This window comes from Pantherophis guttatus, chromosome 16, assembly GCF_059756535.1.
Source record: "Pantherophis guttatus breed Tessera chromosome 16, ASM5975653v1, whole genome shotgun sequence".
Classification (NCBI taxonomy): Eukaryota; Metazoa; Chordata; class Lepidosauria; order Squamata; family Colubridae; genus Pantherophis; species Pantherophis guttatus.
This window is the reverse complement of record NC_142078.1, coordinates 19,507,461-19,527,081: the sequence shown is the minus strand read 5'-3', so window position 1 is coordinate 19,527,081 and position 19,621 is coordinate 19,507,461. Positions and strand designations below refer to the sequence as shown.

Sequence of the window (19,621 nt, the reverse complement as noted above, 5' to 3'; positions counted from 1 at the left end):
GGAAGAGGCGGCTTCAGCCTCTGCCTGCCAAGCTGTGACATTGAGCCTCCCAGGTCTGCATCACGCAGCACCAGCCGTGCCGCTATGCAGCAACCCCGTTTCTGCTGGGTGCAATCACAGGTTCTGCCTGGTATGCTGAACAAAGGCTGCGTGTGGGACCTGGCTCCCTGTTCCCGAGCGAGGGGAGGGGGGATCTCGAGGCTGTCCTCCGCCTGTCTTGTTCTCTGAAAGGAATTGGGGGTCCGGAGGGGAGGGGGAGGCAGGCAGGGCAGCTGAGCCGCTGCCTGGGTTTGGCAGTGTGGAGTAGGCTGTGGGTGAGAATCACCTTCCTGAAGCTAAGGCCAGAGGAAGGCGGGGAGGGAAATAAACAGGAAGAAGGGAAAGGAAAGGAAAGAAAGTAAATGGATGAAAAAGGAAGGGAAAGAGGAAGGGAAGGAAGTAAACGGGTAGGAAAGGAAAGGAAGATGACAGATAAGGAAGAGTGGGAGAGAGAGAAGGGGAAAAAAGGAAGATGAGAGAGGGAAGGGGTTGCAGCTTCCATTGCTAACCGAGTGGTCATTAAGCGAGCTGCATCTGAGTTTACAATGCTTTTGCTGGGGTCATGCATTCATTAAGCAAATCCAGTTTCTCCTGTCGAAGCTGGTTGCAACATTTGCAAATGAAAGAATCCTGTGCAGTTTGGAAGCTGGCACCATTCCTAGGTTAGCCTAATGGCATTTGCTGCTTAAATTCATCCTGAAGCAACTGCAGCTAAATTGACAGGCTCAATCCTTGAGTTCTTTATTTGGAATCACAGTGACAAGCCCAGAAACGCAAACACATTTTTGCCGTGTTTCCATCAGCCAAGCAAGACCCGTCGCTGATGGGCAGGATCGCAGTGGGAAAAAAAAAGAATTGATTTATTTATGGTTGATTGGATTTCTATGGCCACCCGTCTCCCCATTGAGTGACTCTGGGCAGCTCACCACAAAATCAAGGTGTTTTTTGCTGTAGGTGATAATCCGTGGACACGTTTTCACTCTCTTGATTTCCTAAAATGGCCATGCGGCTTAGTAGAGTCGAGTCGAGTAGATGGAAGGGACCCTGGAGGTCTTCTAGTCCAACCCCCTGCTCAAGCAGGAAACCCTATACTATTCCAGACCAATGGTTGTCCAATCTCTGAGGCAGCACCCACAATTTCCATTCCACCAATTAATTGTCCTCACTGTTGGGAAATTTCTCCTCGATTCTCTCTTTGGTTTCCATCCATTGTTTCGTAGTAGCTGCAGTTTGGGGTCATTCAGGTGACTCTGGAATCTCCCCGTTTTAATACCACAACTTTCCATTGGCCAAACAGCCAAGCGTTCTCTTTATCCAAGAGCGCGTCTTTTGCACGCCTCGTGGGCCAGTGCGGTTATATCGGGGTGCCAATTTGGGATGATACAGATCAGGAACCTGCCCACCCTTAAGGCCGGGCACTTGAGGTCATTTGAGGGAGAAGAGGCTGGCATCCCTTGCAAGCCAAGGGCAGAAAATGGCACCGGATAGGAGTGGGTCCTTTCCTTTGGATTCCAGCCGACTGCGGTCATAGCAGAGTTTGTCTTTCTTCCCAGCTCCTCGTCCCTCCCCTCCCCTCCCCTCCTGTGCTCAAGCTGCACCATAATTCATGTTAATGCTGATAGCCACAGTGCAGTGATATCCAAGAACCTTTGAAAATAAGGGGAGGGGGTGGGAGGGATTGCCGTGTCCCTTTCTCTCTGCACGCCTCCGACACTGGAGCTGCAAAACCGCCTGAGGAGGTTCAGTCGTCCTCCTCTGCAAAAGTGCGTCTCCCAGCCTGTTTCCCCCCCCCACTTTAATTCCTTTTTTTTTTTTTTATTCTTTTTCTGAGCAGTGTCCAGTTCCTCCTTCATCCCCCCTGAGAAAGCCAGCAAAAGGATGACTTGGAAGGCTCTCGCTGGTGCAGAAGGCAGTGTTCTCTCCTCCCCCCCTCTGTCTCCCCATGGCTTTTGGGGGCTGGGGGGTGGACGCTGATCCATGCAGCCCCAGGCACGGGGCTTTGCTGCTGTTTGCCGAGGGGGCAGGACCCAGACTCGGCGGCCCAAGTAGTCCTTCTGTTTGAGTGACCTTGGTGATCTCCCGTCCCCAGAGCACGTGATCCGTGGGACCAAGGAGGGAGCTGGCACCGGTTCTGCCAGGCGTGTTTGTTCAGCATTTGCTGCATCTTGTGGCCAAGGAGGCTGGGAGAGGGCTGTTTAGCTGCCTGGAGCAGGGCCAGAGGTTGGGGGTGGGTGGGTGATGCAGCTCTGTGAGGCTCTTTGTTCCTGGCCCAGTTTACGGTGCCCGTTCCTGGAAGCTGGACTTCAAGCGAGGTTGCATGCGAAAGCCATTATCTCCTGCAGACACAGGGCAGGTGATGGGATTTTGTTATCAGTCTGGACACCGAATCGTCTCTTCCACCACCACCCCCGGCACCTCTCCAGTCTTCAGCCCCGAAGGCCTATAATTTTCCACTCTTCTTCTGCCTTGCACTTTTTAAATAAATGTTTATCTGGACGGTTGGTTGCCAAGGGAAGCCGAGGCGGCGGTAAAACCTTGTGCTCTTTTCATTCTGACTGCACCGAGTTAACGATGCCCGTTTTGTTTCCTTGGCATTTTATCTTCTTCCTGGGATCTCACTAAAGCCTGGGCCATTTCGGGCCAGTTTTTTTTTTCTCCCTCTAGGAGAGAGAAGGTTGGTTCTACCAGAAGAGGTTTAGCTGCCCCCTCCCCCACCCTTTTTTTTTTTAAAAAAAAAAATAGAATTTAACTCGTAGACCAGGAATCATGAAGCATTTTTGGGCACGGATTTGCAAGAACGGTTTCAAAATCCTTGCGGTTTTTTGGCGTTTTGGAATAGTAAACCATCCTTTTGTAGTTCGGTCCTGTTGAAAAAGAGATTTGGGGTGGAGAGTCTGTGGAGAGACTTACCTGCAGCTTCCCAGGGCTTCACATGTGCTGAGCTGCCTTTTATTCTGCTGAGTTATTCAGGTTTTTAGGCTTTTTATTTTTTTTTTTAAGTTAAGGAGTTTATGGATTTGTCAAAAGTTTTGAGGAAAATGTCCACGACCATAATAGAGAACATTTGTTGTTAAAGCGGTGCAATCCTTAAGTGAGGCATAAGGCTAGAAAGCTGGAGAGGTGAGTTCAAGTCCTGCCTTGGCCGTGAAAGCCTCTGGGCGACTTTGGCCCAATCACCAGGAGACAAGGGAGTTCTAGTTCCACATTAGCCATGAAAACCCAGTGGGTGACTTTGAGCCAGCCCCTCTCTCTCAGCCCAACCCCGCTTTGCAGGAAGGTGCGTTGATATGTTTCCCGCTTTTGAGTTATTTGTAAAAATAATAAAGGTGGGATACAACTAAAATAATAATAAAGGAATAATAATAATAATCACATGGAAACACCCAAATGTATGACCCCTTTTTGTTGAGGTCGTTCTGTGAGCCGACACAATCATTTCCTGTAATGTGTGTAGAACTGAGCTCTGCCATTCAAAAAAAAAAAAAATCAATTTTGCAGAATATTGTTGACTGCAGTTAAAGGATTTAGAAGATACACCTGAATGGCTAAGAGAACCTTTTCAGCAGTCTAAGGTTATCAAGCTAGGAAACTATTAATAAAGTCAAGCTATTAGGGTTTTTTCTTTTCCATATCAGTGTGAACTTTGACTTGGAAATTATATCTGGAGACAATCCAGTTGGATTTATTTCAGGAAAGAATCCAATGAAAAGTATAACTGTTAAGGAAGTTGACAAACTTAGCCTTCAGATACGAACAAATTTTGGGGCATTTCAACAACCAAAATGGATGTTGGATTCCGAAGATCGCAGAAGGTCAGGTTGGTAGGGACCCACCCAGGAGATCACTCCCTCCTACCACTGATGATGTTACTTCGTTTGGTAATTAAACGTCTACAAGACGACAACCAAGCTCAGGGACCACCAAGGATGCCATAGAAAAGAATTGGTTCTTTCCATGTTTTTGAAGGGCACCAGTTTCCTCCATGGGGGGGTGGAGGGAGCGGTGACCCAAAGCTTGAGGCCACTTGTGGTTATTTAAACATCTCCCTCCTCCGATTGATCCCAAAGCAAAATGAGGGACCTGCAAGGAACACCCCAATTTCCCTCCAAAGCGTTCTGCCACTCTTCAACAAAGGAGACCACTGAAATCTCAGGAACCACAAAGATCCGGGGTTCAGAAGTGGAGACACCCCTCCCTTCTCTGGGTACTCAGTGAGTTTTTACTCTGAGCGGGAGAGAGGATGGATTGGAGGACCTCAAGTTGTCCCCCTCCAGTTGATGTAGCCTGTGTTTCTGTTATTCTGTGGTAAATCGGTTTGATTGGCATGGCCTCAAGAGCAATAGATTTGTCAATAAATGCCATTTAATGACCACGAAAACTTGCTTCTTGCCATTATCACGGGGATCAATTTCCGAGCGCAGAACCTTTCTAATCCTGCGAACATTTTTTGCTCTTCCTTCCTTAAAAGCCGCTTCTGGCTTTCCCCCCATCTAAATATATCCAGGTTTATCCATATTCCTCTCTTAATTTCCCTCTTCTTCGCTAGCCTTTTTCTGCCGGCTTCTAATAATAGCTTCGGACTTGAAATATGGATGCCTTTTGAAATATTCCTTGTCATGTCATCCATCAGATCCGTATCTACAATCCTTCATTAAATTGGAGCGTACATTTCATCCTTGCTTCTTGGAATATTAATGTTTCTGCCGGTTGAAATGCTCGGCGAATATTCATGAGCGGGGAAGTGGGGCGGGGTGGGGGGGGAGAGAAATCAATGGCTCTGCCAGCAGTGATGTCACTTGAGCACTAATCAAGGATGCTATTAAAGAGAAAAAGAAACGGCTAATTAAATTGATCGCCGGGGGAGGGGGAGGTGTTAATTTGCACCGAGGGGGGTCCAAATCGGCATATCTTTTGGCGGTTTCCCCCCCCCCCGGAAGCCTTGCGTGGACAAGGGAAGGGGCGCTGGTGAGGCGGGCACGTGAAACGAAAACTATCATTATGTCTTCTGCAAAGAAAAGGAATTCACAGCCAGCCTCGTTCATTTAGCGACTGTTCAGAGTTGCAGTGGCACTGGAAAAAAAGGAGCCTTGTGGCCAATCCTCACCCTTACGACCAGTGCAGCATTGGCCACAATCCTGTGATTAAAATCCTGACAATCGGGATGTATTCATGACAGTTGCAGAGTCTTGGGGTCGAAGTCGATGAGGGAAGCTGGATTCGCTTAACGACCTTGTGATTCACTGAACAACCGCAGCGATTCGCTTAACAACCAAAAAAAGATCAACAAATCGGACGTGACTCACTTAGCAACTTGTGGCTCAGCAGTGGAAATTCAGGTCCCAATTAGAGTTGTAAGTCAAGGACGGCCTGTATTCGAGGCATAGATCACTTTTCTCCGTGCCGTTGTAACTTTGGTCGGTCACTACATTGAACTGTTGTAAGTCGAGGCCTTCTTGTATTTTACAAATAACTCAAGGCGGTGAACATATCCAACACTCCTTCCTCCTCTTCTTTCCCCAACAATAACCACCCTGCGAGGTGGCCTGGGCTGAATCAGAGGGCCTGGTCAGCTGGCTTTCATGGCTAAGGCAGGACTTGAACTCGGGGTCTCCGCTTTCTTGCGTTGGTGCCTTAACCACTAGGCCAAATTGACCCATGGGCCCTAGTGAGCAAAGAGAAGTCCAGAGCCCGGCATAACCATGGATGACCCCAAGATGCAAAATGAATACGGTCGAAACCCTCGGGAAGGGCGCCCTGGCGATGCCTCCGTGAATTTAGAGCATTCTTTCCCCCCAGTGTAAATGTAAAAATCTTTCAAAACACGTTACTTTGCAGTGCCTTTATTTCCATTCCCTGCTAAGGCAAGGTGTTAATTAAATTTCTAAAGCCCTGGGCTGTTTTTGAAGCATCATATGATCTGTTTTGCTGTTTGTGATTTCGCTCCGGAGATGGGAAAGCAAAGGCATGCACAGGAGACCTCTCCCTCCCGTACGCGAGCCGTGCTTCCTGAATAGAACCTCAGAGGGACCTCAGAGGTCTTCTAGTCCAACCCCCTGCTCGAGCAGGGGACCCTGTACCACTCCAGACAAACAGCTGTCCAGTCTTTTTCTGAAAGGAGGCTTCTAAAAGGAAACTCTTCCATTGGTTGATCGGTTAGGACATTTCTCCTAAATTCTAGGTTGCTTCTCTCCTTGGTTAGTTTCCATCCGTTGGTTCTTGTCCTTTGGTGCCTTGGAGAACAGGCTGACACCCCCCCCTTCTTTGTGGCAGCCCCTCAAATATAAGAATACTGCTATCATGTCTCCCCTAATCCTTCTTTTCATTAAACTAAACCTTCCAGCACAAGTTGCCCAAAATAATACCCAAAAGCTGCCCAGTTCGAAGGGGCAAACTATTTCATGCTGTAAAAGTAACATCTGTGCTAGTCGTTCCCGACTCTAGGGGGCGGTGCTCATCTCCGTTTCAAAGGCGAAGAGCCAGCGCTGTCTGAAGACGTCTCCGTGGTCATGTGGCCGGCATGACTCAACGCCAAAGGCCCACAGAACGCTCTTCCCTTCCCACCAAAGGTGGCCCCTATTTTTTCTACTGGCATTTTTTTAGGTGCTTTCGAACTGCTAGGTTGGCAGAAGCTGGGACAAGTCACGGGAGCTCACCCCATTACACGGCACTAGGGATTCGAACCTCTGAACTGCCGACCTTTCGATCGACAAGCTCAGCGTCTTAGCCACTGAGCCACAGCGTCCCTTTCATTAAACTAATCCCTGCAACCGTTCCTCATATGGTTTAGCCTCCAGCCCCCGGATCATTCTTGTTGCTCTTCTCTGCACTCTTTCCAGAATCTAAAGCCACGTGGCAGGAACTTCTTAACTACCCCATTGGATGCAACAAGTGTGAGGACCACATTCTGTATCTTGGTCACCCGTTTAATAACCAAAATGAAGCCCGTGGCATTTTTTTTGCTGTTGTTTGAAAAGTGGGTTGAGGCTTTGTTTCCGAGATTGGCATGCAAACTTACCCCCCTCGTGGCAGAAAGGATCAGGATGTTGTTACAGAGTTCTGTGGCATGATAACCCCAGGTAGATAAGCACAACACAATAACCATCAGTCTAATATTTAACTGGAATACAGAGGCCGTAGATCCCTCAGCTGTTTATACTGAGCTTGGCACCAGGCTGAGTGAGAGAGAGCTCTCCAGACACACGTTGAGACATGTCCAGATATGACTAAGCCTGCCCAGTTCCCTGCCACCTGCCCTGCCTTCCCCCTTTGTCTGTGGGTTATTTATGACACAGGAGAAGAATCACAGGTAGATTTGGCTCGGTGATTGTTACAAGCCTGCTTCTAGGGTTACCGTAATCTCACCCGCTGAACCGAAGATGAGGTCGCAAGACAACCGTGCCTGATATAGGGTGAAAAAAAATCTGATTCAGGGTGAAAAAAAATCACAGTGGGGCCATCACAACCCCTGGCACGGAATTGTGGGTGAGTAGCAGGAAACTAGCGCACACGGTGGCTCAGTGGCTAAGACGCTGAGCTTGTCGATCGAAAGGTCGGCAGTTCAGAGGTTCGAATCCTAGCGCTGTGTAAATGAGCTCCCGTTTACTTGTCCCAGCTTCTGCCAACCTAGCAGTTCGAAAGCAGGTAAAAAATGCAGGTAGAAAAATAGGGACCACCTTTGGTGGGAAGGGAAGAGCGTTCCGTGCGCCTTTGGCGTTGAGTCATGCCGGACACATGACCACGGGAGGCGTCTTTGGCTTTGAAACAGAGATGAGCACTGCCCCCTAAAGTCGGGAACGACTAGCACATACGTGCGAGGGGAACCTTTACTTTTACAGCATGAAACAATTTGCCCCCTTGAACTGGGCAGGAGACAAACTCAACCTGTGCTGGAAGGTGGCGTTAAACATGTCATCCATTTTGAATGCTTGCGTTGCCACAAGAGACCCAAAGTCCCCCCTTGCTTCTTATCTAGAGCCAATTTAGCCTTGACTATTCGTGGGCACCTGGTCAAAGTGGGCACCTGCCCCAAGGGTGAGGATGGAGCCTGCTCCTGCTTCTGGAGTTGGCCTCGGGGCTAAGTGGGCACCCTGGCATCCTTGTGCCCGCAGGACTCTCTCTCTCTCTCTTTGGCCACCTGGGAATAAGGCTCCTGGGACCCCCTCACCCCGGTGACCCTCTGGGCATCCAGGTTTGCGGGGAGCCAGGAGGGGGCTGGGGGCTCCCTTTCCCACGGTTGCCCAGTTGGGGCCGCGGCGGCTGCACCTGGAAGCGGACCCGGCGGGCGCTTTCCCACGGCCGGGAAGTCCCTTCCCTTTGGGGTGGGGGTCTTTTCCCGACACGGGGCAGGGCCTGGGGGGAGCGGGGTTAGGTCCCCGGGCAGAGCGGCCGGGGGCGATTCCCTGGATGGCGCGGCTGGGGAGGACGGGCTTTGTAGTCCCGGCGCAGGGAGGAGGGGGCGCCGGGCTCCGCCCCGCCCCGTCCCCTCCGCCCTCCCCCCCCCCAGGCTCGGCCGTCCCCTCCCGGCCGCGGGAATCACTTCCTGCCGCCAGCCGGGAGGAGGAAGGGAAGGACCGCCGGCCGCCCTCCGGGACCGCCCGCCCGTGCCCGGTAAGAGCAGCCGCCCGCGACTCCCGCGCCAGCCCCGGGCAAGGGACCCCCGGCCGCTCCGCTCCCCTCCCCGGCGGGGTCCCTTCCCAGCTGCGTGGCCTGGCGGACCCCCGGGGGCTCCCCGTGGACCGGACAGCCGGAATCTGCGCCTTTGCGGGGAGGGTCTGCGGGGCAGCCACCAGGCAATCCCCCCCCTTCCCACTCCGGGCTCTGGAGGAGCAGCTGCTGGGACCAGCCTCCCACCCCCCACCCCCGCGGGAAGCCCCCTCTCCCACCAGCCTGGCTGGGGTCTTTCTGCCCGGGGCTGCCCCGGATCTTTCCCCGCTCCAGGCTTTCCTGGGAAAGTGCGGTTTTCCGGCTCTGAAGTTCTTGCCGGCTCCCCGCATGGAAGGAGAAAGAGGGAGGGCTGGAGCGGGGGGGGATCCTGAAGTCAGACAACGACCCCCCCCTCCCTGGTTTAAAATTGGCCATCCTCATCATCACCCACCTTTGAGAGCTTTCGGACTTTGGGGTCAACTTCTTGCCTTTCCATAGTTCTCCCTCCCTCCTTCCCTCCTCTTCCTCACCTGAGAAAGGATCAAAGTATAATCTATCCTTCCTTCCTTTCTATTCCCTTCCTTCCTCTTCTTTCTTTCTTTCTTTCTTTCTTTCTTTCTTTCTTTCTTTCTTTCTTTCTTTCTTTCCTTCCCTCCTTCCTTCCTTCCTTCCTCTTCATACTTTTTCTTCCTTCCTTTCTTCCTTCCTTCCTCTCTCTTTCTTTCTTTCTTTCTTTCTTTCCTCCCTCCCTCCCTCCCTCCCTCCTTCCTTCCTTCCTTCCTTCCTTCCTTCCTCTTCATACTTTTTCTTCCTTCCTTCCTTCCTTCCATCCTCTCTATCTCTTTCTTTCTTTCTTCCCTCCCTCCCTCTACTAATGGGAATTAGGTCTTGTATGCAGGTAGTTCTCCAGTTACAACCATTCGTTTAGTGACTCTTCAAAGTTACAGTAGCATGATTTATGATCATTTTTCATACCTACGACCCTTGCAGCATGGTCACATGATCAGAATTCTTGACACTTGGCAAAGCTACTTCATAGTTATGACCGTTGCAGTGTCCTCGGGCCCTTGTGACTTCCTTTTGCGACCTCCTGACCAGCAAACTCAATGGGGAAGGCAGATTTATTCCACAACCATGTTTACTCACTTAGCAACTGCAGTGATTCACTTAACAACTAGCAAGAAAGGTCGTAAAATGGAGCAAAATTCACAGCCACTGTCTCGCTAAGCAGCAGAAGTTTTGGGGCTCAGTTGTGGTGGTAAGTTGAGGGCTGCCTGCATGTGCAACATGAATACGCCTCTCGAAAATAAATCGGGGCCTTTATTAGAAATGTGGGGAGTTGTTCTTTGCTTCCCCGCTTCAGACCTGCTGCTGCCATTAATCCAGGGTTGCCTTAACCCCGATTCACCCTTCAGCTGCGGTTTCACATCAGTCGCAGCGACTGACTTCATCCTGCATAAAACCCAGGAAATCACATTAAGCTTTAATGGGATGTTGTAAACTCAGTCCTTTTAGTCTCCATTTGGCTCCACTCCCGAGGCAAGAGCCAGAGTGTGGTGCAGTACAAGCAGTCCTCATTTAGCAACTGCCTTCTTTAACGACTGCTCGCCATTAACAACAGTAATTAAAACGTAATTTTTTATGCCCATCCTCACAATTGCAATCTCCAAAGTCTGTAAAGCAAACAAAACCCGAAATAAAATCATTAAGTACAGTTGCAGTTTTACTTAGTGACCGAGTTTCCGCTCCCAGGTGTGGTCCCTAAATGAGGACTACTTGCAGTTAGATCGTAAGCACAGTTACAGTTCCGCTTAGTGACCAAATTGCTGGTCCCAATTGTGATCGCTAAGTGAGGACTACCTATGGCTAAGTTAACTAAGAGCAGGAAAGCCATGTTCAAATCAACCTTCGGCTATGGGAGCCCCCTGGGTGAGTTTGGACTTGTCGCTCTTCTTCATCCCAGTCTACCTCACAGGGTTGTTTTTCTGGAATGTAGGGTGTACAGAGTCAGTCCTTTAGGGGCACGCACGTAGCATGGTGGTTGGTGTGCAATTCCACATTTTTTTCAGGTGTAAGTCCCCTGTGGCCACCTTCCCCCTCCCCCTCCTTTTTTTCTCAGCCCTCGAGGGCTGGTAGCCAAAAGAAATTCCCACCTATAATAGCTCTGAGCAGGAAGGCCTTCCCAGGTCGATAAAATAAAGAGCTGCTTGATCTTCTATTTCTGCCAAATTGGTCTTGTCCACCTCCTCTCTACATCCAGACCTTTTTTGGCAATGGCTACTAAGCCTGACTCGGTGGCTCAGCGGCTAAGACACTGAGCTTGTCGATCAGAAAGCTTGGCAGTTTGGCGGTTCAAATCCCTAGTACAGGTCTCCTGCGTGAGCAAGGGAGGGTTGGACTAGATGACCTCCAAGGTCCCTTCCAACTCGGTTACTGTTAAATTCCGGTTTTGGAGCAAGGCGAGGATGCAGCCGGACACAGATTCCCTTTTAAGCACAGCCCGATCCGACGTTCAGTGGAAAGAGTGCAGGGAAGAGCAACATTAGGGGGCTGGAGGCTAAAACACAGGAAGAACGGTTGCAGGAGTTGGGCAGGTCTAATCTAGAGAACAGAAGGACATGATAGCATCTTCCAATATTTTGAGGGGCTGCCCCAAAGAAGACGGGGTCAAGCTATTCTCTAAAGGACCTGAAAGCAGGACAAGAAGCAACGGGTGGAAACGAATCAAGGAGAGAAGCAACCTGGAATTAAGGAGAAACTTCCTAACAGTGAAAACAATTAAGCAGTGGAACAACTTGCCACCAGAAGTTGTGGGTGCTCCATCACAGGAGGCTTTTAAGAAGAGATTGGACAGCCATTTGTCTGAAATGGTACAGGGTTTCCCGCTTGAGCAGGGGGTTGGACTAGAAGACCTCCAAGTTCCCCTCCAGCTCTATTATTCTGCATTTCTCCTGACCTGAGCGTGTTCCTGAACATGCTGCGGTTAAAAAATGCATTTGCCCTCCCGCGAGGGTTGTGTTCGACTGGCTCAGCTGCTCCGATAAAGGAGCCCTACACCAAGAGTACACGCTGAACTTCCCTACGTGAGGGTCCGTGCGCCAACGGCCAAGTACAGGAGCACTTAAAAATGACGTGTCCGTTACACATTGGCTTCGTTAATTGGAATACTTCAGGAGGCCTTTTGCAAAGCTGGGCGAATTGATGCTCTGGCCACTGTCCAACGTTTGCCTTGTGACCTGGGTAATTGATGCTCTGGTACATGCTTTTACCTCGCTAACTGAAATATTAAAGAGCTGTTGCAGTTGGATTTGGTCAACAGAATGGAATTTACGGCCGTTCCGGTCGGGGTAGAATTGATATTCCAGAGAGCTTGGACAGAATAGTTTCCCCCTGTCCTGCAGCTTCTTGAAGTTCCAGCGGGATAAATATTTTGCATCCAAAGATGGGAAAGACATCTGGATGCACATTAAAAGTAGCACGGCCCCCCCGAATCTTGGATTTTGAGAAAAATAACATTGGGTAGCATCCCCACTTCTGCAAGAAACAACCAGTCTCAGAAAGCACCAAAAACCCACAGTCCTCCCCTTCCTCCTCCACTCTCCAAACCCCACACTCCCCAGTAGCCCTGATGACGTAACCTAGTTGGGTAATGAAACGTCTGCAAGAAAACAAGCTCAGAGAGCGGCAAAGGGCCCCTCGTTGTCAAATTAAAAATGCCACTGCTTTCTCCGAAGTTTCCAAAACTGGAGCAGAGGGTGGAATTCTGGGGATTGAAGTCCACCTGTCTTAAGGTTGCCAAGGTAGAAGCGCTGATAGCTGTAGAGAGAACGGGGCGCCACTTATAAGTCTGCAAGGGGTTTTGTGTGTGTCTGTGTGTCAACGGAGAAAGCGAAGCCTGGGAGAATTTGGGGGGGTGTGTGTCTTAATCTTTCTGTGGGTTCGACCTTCATCCGAGACAATTCATCCACCTTGAGAGCTTAGTTCCGTTGGCGTTTTGCTCACCGGCGCTGCAGAGCCAAACGAGCCGTCTCTCTCCGAGGCAGAAACGCGACGTCCCGGGGATCGGAGCCGCAGGCCACCCGGTGTTGTTTTCTTCCCACTTCGGTTTCCAAGTGACGCGTCTTTTGACAAGCTCGCTCTGCCTTTTCGAAGCGCATCTCGCGCCCTGCCAGGTTTCCAGTGAGATCATTGGCAAAATATGTTTCTCAGCCTGCTGCAGGCAGGAGTTTGTTTTTTGTTTTTTTGTCTTTCTTTTTTTTATCATCCTCTCCCTTGGCTGATGATGCTCATTTATCGGGAACAGCCATGATTAGCCAGGGATCCGGCGGGGTTTGCTTTTCATACCCAAAAAAAGTCACGTTGCGAAGGGCCCGGCGTGGAAATCCTCGGGATAATTAAACAGTGTGCGAAATCTGTCAGGGTGCTGTCGTTTTTAGAAAACAGCCTCTCTTGTTTCTGTAAAAGGAAAGGCAGCTCCTGGCGCTTGTGAAGGACCCCGGTGTGGACTCCAGAGTGGCTATACAGGTAGTCCTCGACTTGCAACCATTTATTTAGTGACCGTTTGAAGTTACAACGGCTCTGAAAAACATGACGTAGGGCCATTTTTCACACGACCATGGCAGCCGCCCCCGTGGTCAAGTGATCAGATGCTTAGCAACCGATTCACATTTACGACGGTTGCAGTGTCCCAGGGTCACGCGATCCCTCTTTTGCGACCGTCGGACAAGCAAAGTCAATGGGGAAGCCAGCTTCACTTAACAACCATGTGTGACTAACATAAAAGGGGGCAAAACTCACTCAGCACACGTGTTGGGTGATATCTTGCAAGATTCTTTATCCTTTTGTAACTTGATGTCATCTTATCTGCTCTCCCCAGATCATATTTCATCCCCTCTGAGGATCCTGAGCGATCTGGCTGGAATCCAGTCCGTGTGAAAAGCAGAACTGCAAAAGAGAGAAGGTGAGGCCTCCGCCGTCTTTATCCCAAAATTTGAAGAGGTCGCCTCTTCCAACTCCTCACTCCATCCGATACGAAACCTCGTCTGTACATCTATAGGGAGTCCTCGGTTTAAGACCTCAATTCGGGTCAGAATTTCCATTGCCACTTAACATTGTTGTTAAGTGAATTACATCTGATTTTATGAGGATATTCCCCCCCACTCCCCGCACGGTTGTTAAGTGAATCACTGCAATGGCATCAATCACGCAGTTGTTAAGCAAATCGGGTCATAAGTGCGAGGACCAGTCGCAAGTTCCTTTCTTCAGTGCCGTCATAACTTTGAATGGTTGTTGAATGAATAATCACCAATGGAAGACTATCCGTAGTATCCCAAGCGTAGATTTGCCTAGGTACGCCTATAACTTCAGATTGCCACGGAACGAGCGGTTATAAATCGAGGACTACCCCCTCAGAATTTCTCATGGTTGTCCCTTCTTCCCCCATTTGCAGGAATTGTTTCTAACGGGCGGGTGGGGGGGGAGAATTGTGCCTATTTTGGCTCAGCTCCCCCCACCCCTCACACTTGGGGCGTTTGCTTGGGAGTTGAGGCTGGCTTGACCAGGGAGAGAGCTGGGCTTCTATTCAGATGACCATATATAGGCATTCATAATGAGATCCGTTTATTCACACCCGTCCTCTCTAAACAGAAAATCAACCAGGCTTGTTTTCATGGAAGAGCTCCCCTGTTTGGGGCAGGGGGGGTGACAGAAGGCAAGGCAGCCCCATCCAAAGGACTAATGGGTTTTACTTTCAGCCCTGGAACTGGGCTCCAGGAGAGAGAGACCCCAAAGGGAGAACAAGCAATCCTTCCCTCTGGCACGGGAAGACTCAGCTTGGGGAGCCCAGGTGCCTTTGAATGTTGTGCTGGTCTCTAGGAAACCAGAAATATTTCTTTCCCAGCTCTGCAGTTAAGAATCTGGACTCTTCATAACAGAACGGTCACCAAACAATGGTTGTAAATCAAGAATTCCTGCATAGGAATTCAGAAAGCACACACACTGTTCATGACAGGTGGACCCACAATCCACAGCCATTTGTTCAGCGAACGTTCAAAGTCGCCGCTGGAAAAAAGGGATTACGACTGTCACAGCATCCCCACGCCCACGTGATCAGAATTCAGACGCTCAGCAACCGTCCTGTATTTACGACCGGCGCAGCGTCCCCGAGACGTGCAAGCACCGCTTGCGTAACGACAAGCAAAATCAGTGGGAAGCCTGATTCGTTTAATGAACGCATGATTCGCTGAACAACTGTGGCAAAGTAAGGTCATAAAATTGGGCATAAAACCACCTTGCTTTTAGCAATGGTTGAAACTCGAGGACTCCCTGTGCATGCGTGTCACATCAGGATGGCCCGGCCAGGTTTTCCTGGGTCTGTAAGCTTCCTTTCTTCTGATCCCGCTTTTCCCTCCTGCCTCTGGTGGCTTCCCTTCGTCCCTTCCTTTGCCTGGCGGAAGAATCGCTCAGCAGACAAAGCGGAACACTTGGAGTGATGACGATAAGTCATGTCTGTGAGCAATTGGAAACAGGATCCTGAAGGATTTCTTTCCAAACTGGTGATCCGGTTCTTGTGATGCTGTGAGATTCGAAGGAATCATAGATGCGAGGGAGCTAAGCAGTTGTTCCTTGCATGGAACCAATCCATCAATCAGAATAGAGCCGGAAGGGACCTTGGAGGTCTCCTAGTCCAGCCCCCTACCATTCCAGACAGGTGGCTGTCCAGTTTTTTCTTTAAAAACTCCAGGGATGGAGCATCCACTTCCGGAGGCAATTTGTTCCACTGGTTTATTGTTCTCACTGTCAGGAGATTTCTCCTTAGTTCCAGGCTGCTTCTCTCCTTGATGAGTTTCCGCCCGTTGCTTCTCGTCCTGCCTCCTGGTACTTTGGAAAATAGGCTGACCACCTCCTCTTGAAAAAGCACCTTTGGGATAACCATGGCCTGGAGGACTGAGAATCTCCAAAAACACTTACAAATGGTTGTAAGTTGAGGAATGCCATAACTATCCCTTCGTGGTTTTGGAAAAAAAATAATTTAAAGCTGGGTTTTGGAAGTCTGGTGACCATTAACACTTCTTCAACAAGCCAGAATGAAGGGTGTCTGTCATCTTAAAGAAAAGAAGGATCAGGGGAGACACGATAGCAGTCTTCCACTATCTCAGGGGCTGCCCCAAAGAAGAGGGAGTCAAGCTATTCTCCAAAGCCCCTGAAGGCAGGACAAGAAGCAACAGATGGAAACTAAATCAAGGAGAGAACCACCGTAGAACTAAGGAGGAATTTCCTGACAGAACGATAAACCTGTCATGGTTCCAAGGAATTGTCTTCCAAAGCTGACAAAACCAGTGGAACAGCTTGCCACCAGAAGTTGTGGGTGCTCCATCACTGGAGGTTTTTAAGAAGAGACTGGACAGCCATTCGTCTGGAATGTTATAGGTATAGGGTCTTGCCTGAGCAGGGGGTTGGACTAGAAGACCTCCAAGGTCCCTCCCAACTCTGTTTTTCTTCTCTCTGCCTTTGCTGAGGCTTGCAGGAACCTCAAATCCTGCTTTTTATACACCTTAACTGATGTGCTCCTCTTAATTCTTAAGAGTTAAATTCCGGTTTTATGAGACGTTGGCTCTTCTTTTGATCTCAGCAGTTTTCCCTCTCTTCTTCTGTTTTTTTTTTTTTTTAAGACTGCAAAGTCGCTAGTGCGAAAGGAGATTAAAAAGAAGCATAACAATTAAAATGTTAATGCTGTCTGCATTATCCAGCTTTTATTGCTGTTGAGACATTTGTCTTGGGCGGCCTCTTGCCTCAACTGCCGGCCGCGGTTCTTTAACTTTACCCTGACCCTTGTGGAGCCCCTGGTGATATTATGGGGATTTTCTGTGGGTGGGTTAAAAAGAAAACAAACTTTACATGATGAATGCCTTTAAAAAAAAAAAAAAGTTTTCTCACAGTGTGAAGCTGTGAGATGGGCAGTTTGCTACAGAGGGCAAAACTTGCAATAGAATAGCTGCAGAAAAAAAGGTTGCGCCAGCTTGGAAAGTGGGTTTTGTAGTCCTGTTGCTGCAAGTAATATTTTCCTCCCCTGCTTATCTCTTCCCCTGCCCTTCCTCATTCATTGATATCTTGGCTGGCTTCATGCAATCGAAAAGAGCTAGCATGTTCAAGTGGTTAAGGCTAGAAAGTGGGAGACAGTGAGTTCTAGTTCAGGGTTGATCTCCTCTAGGACTGACCAAGGGACTCGCAGGAGGGCTGCTACCTCTCAACCTTTGGTTTTGGTGTTTCCCAAAGACACAGATACCTTGTAAAATGCACGTAGGCATTAGCTTATCAAAGGCCTGGATGCCAAATCAGTTCCTCTTTCTTGTTATGGTAACAGGATGACTCTTCTTAAGTCCTGAACACAAGAAAGGCCGAAAGAGTTCCTTATCTTTACCCTTGAGTAAATCAGCAGGGGAGGGGCGGGGGGGGGCAGGGAGGACTTCTGGCATCCATTTCAAAGCTTTCTTGAGACTCAGGGAGGTGTCTCTGTAGTAAGGAATGTAGGTCTTGCCGTGGTTGAAGGCGGCAGCAGCCTGACTTGCTTGAAGGCGAGGTGAGAAGAAAAAAGTTGCACGGCAAAATAAGTTTTTTCTCAAGGACATCACAATCTTGCAGGTTCTATGCAATTCGGAAGGTGTGTTGGGTGACCTCCTAATGCTTCCACATCGGGGCTTTTAATTCTCCATCCTTTCTCGATGCTGACAGCAACTGTTGAGGCTCTTCCTCAGCTGGTCTTCTTTTCGTTAAGAAAAGGACGGTTGCAGGAATTGGGTGTGGGGCTGGTCTGGTGAAAAGAAGGACTAGGGATGACACGGAGGCATTGTTCCTGTACTTGAGGGGCTGCCCCAAAGAAGAGGGAGTCAACCGATTCTCCAAAGCCTCTGAAGGCAGGACAACCTATCAAGGAGAGAAGCAACCTGGAACTAAGGAATTTCCTGCCAGGGGGGAATAATAAACCAGTGGGACGGTTTGCCTTCGGAAGTTGTGGGTGCCCCAACATTGGAGGCTTTTAAGAAGAGACTGGACAGCCACTTGCCTGGAACGGTGTAGGATTTCCTGCTTGAGCAGAGGGCTGGACTAGAAGACCTCCAAAGGTCCCTTCCAATTCTTTTATTCTGCCTGTGGCGTGGATACTGATAAATTCTTAGAATAAGTCCTTAGAATGCTTAGCATTTCTTAGAAGGACTAGCAAGAATTCCAGCAAAGTGCCTTAGTTCCAGTGGGATTTTTTGATATAGGCCGTTTAGGGGAGCAGAACCTGCCCATGTCTCCATCCTTTTTCCTTTCCCAGAAGGCGGGGGGGGGGTTGGGGGGGGGAAGGTGTTCTCTTTTAGGTGTGAAGGGCCCTGCAGAGTCTCCCGGTCTCCATGTGAGAAATCATTTTCGCAGTTGCGTGGCTTATCCCGAAGTAATTAGTGTGATGGGGTGGGGGGAGTGCATGGTTTCTCCTTGGGGTGCCACCTCTGCCTTGATCGCTGGCTGAAAAAGGTGTGATTAGCAGGTTCTCAGGTGTGGTAACGAAACCTATCAGGGCCAGAAATGACCCTCGTGTGTTTTTAACTTGATGTCCTACAAAGAAACTTGGGAGAATCTGTGTCTCCTTCCGGCTGAGTTTCTTCCGGGGCATTCTGCGATTGTGTAATACCTTTTGGATCTGACACCTACCCCTCCGGTTGTATGGTACCTAGGTAAGTGTGAGAAGATGAAAGAGAGAACGTCAAGGCAGGAGCCCCTCTGCATCTCAGGCTGCTTTGAGCTTTGCAAGATTAAATGGCTGTTTGTACATTGTGAGCGTGTGATGTACGGAGCTCCTGGCCCTTTGCTGTAAAAAGATGTTTTGTGTGTGTGTGTGTGTGTGTGTGTGTGTGTGTGTGTGTGTGTGTGCGTTTTCTCAGCTAGAGTCAAAGGGGGGGGGGGGAAAGAGGAGGAATAGTTGAAAGGCACAAATTGTGCAAGTAAGCAGAAAAACAGCTCCTTCCCCCTCCCTGTGCAATTTTGCCGAACGGTTCTGCGCAATTATTTCTGCTGTGTTTTACACGAGGAAGAAAATGGGCTGCTTCTGAAAGAACTGGGGGGGGGGGAAACGAGGCATGGAACAGCCCCCCCCTTCCCCCCCCCCGCCACTTCATGCTGCGGTTTTCATTCATCTCTTTGGTCAGAGCCAACTACTCTATTGGAAAGGCCGCAGGCGGTCCTCGACTTACGACCTCCACCGATGAGCCCAAAATTTCCGTTGCTAAACGAAACATCTGTTCAGTGAGTTTTGCCTCCTTTTGCAACCTTTCCTGCCACCGTTGTTAAGCAAATCGCAGCAGTTGTTTAAGTCAGTCACACGGCCATTAAGGGAATCCGGTTTCCCCATCCAGTCGCAAATGGGGATCACATGACCCCTGGGACACACTGCAACCGTCATAAGTACATGCCAGTTGCCAAGCCTCTGAATTTTGCTCAGGGGACGGTGGGGATGCTGCAAGGGTCATGTGGAAAATGGTCTTAAGCCAATTCTTTTCAGTACCATTGTAACTTCGAGCTGTCACTAAACCAGTGATTGCAAGCCGAGGACTACTGTATGTGTGAAAACCCCAAATTTGGTGCCTCTCTTCCTTTGTGAATTTGTTTTCTCAGACTTGCAGTAGGCACTCCCTAAATCAGGGGTCTCCAACCTTGGCAACTTTAAGCCTGGCGGACTTCAACTCCCAGAGTTCCCCAGCCAGCAAAGAATTCTGGGACTTGAAGTCTGCCAGGCTTAAAGTTGCCACGGTTGGAGACCCCTGCCCTAAATGAAGACCAAAGATTTCACAGATCTGGCTCAGTTCTGGGCAACCACAGGCAGCCTTTTACCAACGAGTGTTTGTTTAGCAACCGTTCTAAGTTACGACGTCACCGAAAGAAGTGGCTTAAAGCCTGTCCTCCC

General features: G+C 49.6%; 1 protein-coding gene across 3 annotated transcripts in view; it reads left to right on the top strand.

Annotated features, from left to right (window-relative positions):
• The window catches only part of NACC2 (NACC family member 2), a 50,115-nt gene that overhangs the window by 5,071 nt on the left and 25,423 nt on the right, over nt 1-19,621 (top strand). The window contains exons 1-2 of one of the 3 annotated variants that reach the window (XM_034436162.3): nt 8,555-8,646; nt 13,559-13,642. The gene's annotated coding sequence lies outside the window, so the exon portion shown is untranslated. Of the gene's footprint in view, nt 1-8,554; nt 8,647-13,558; nt 13,643-19,621 lie in introns of those variants that run through there. The other 2 variants (XM_087879622.1, XM_087879623.1) reach the window with 2 other exon arrangements.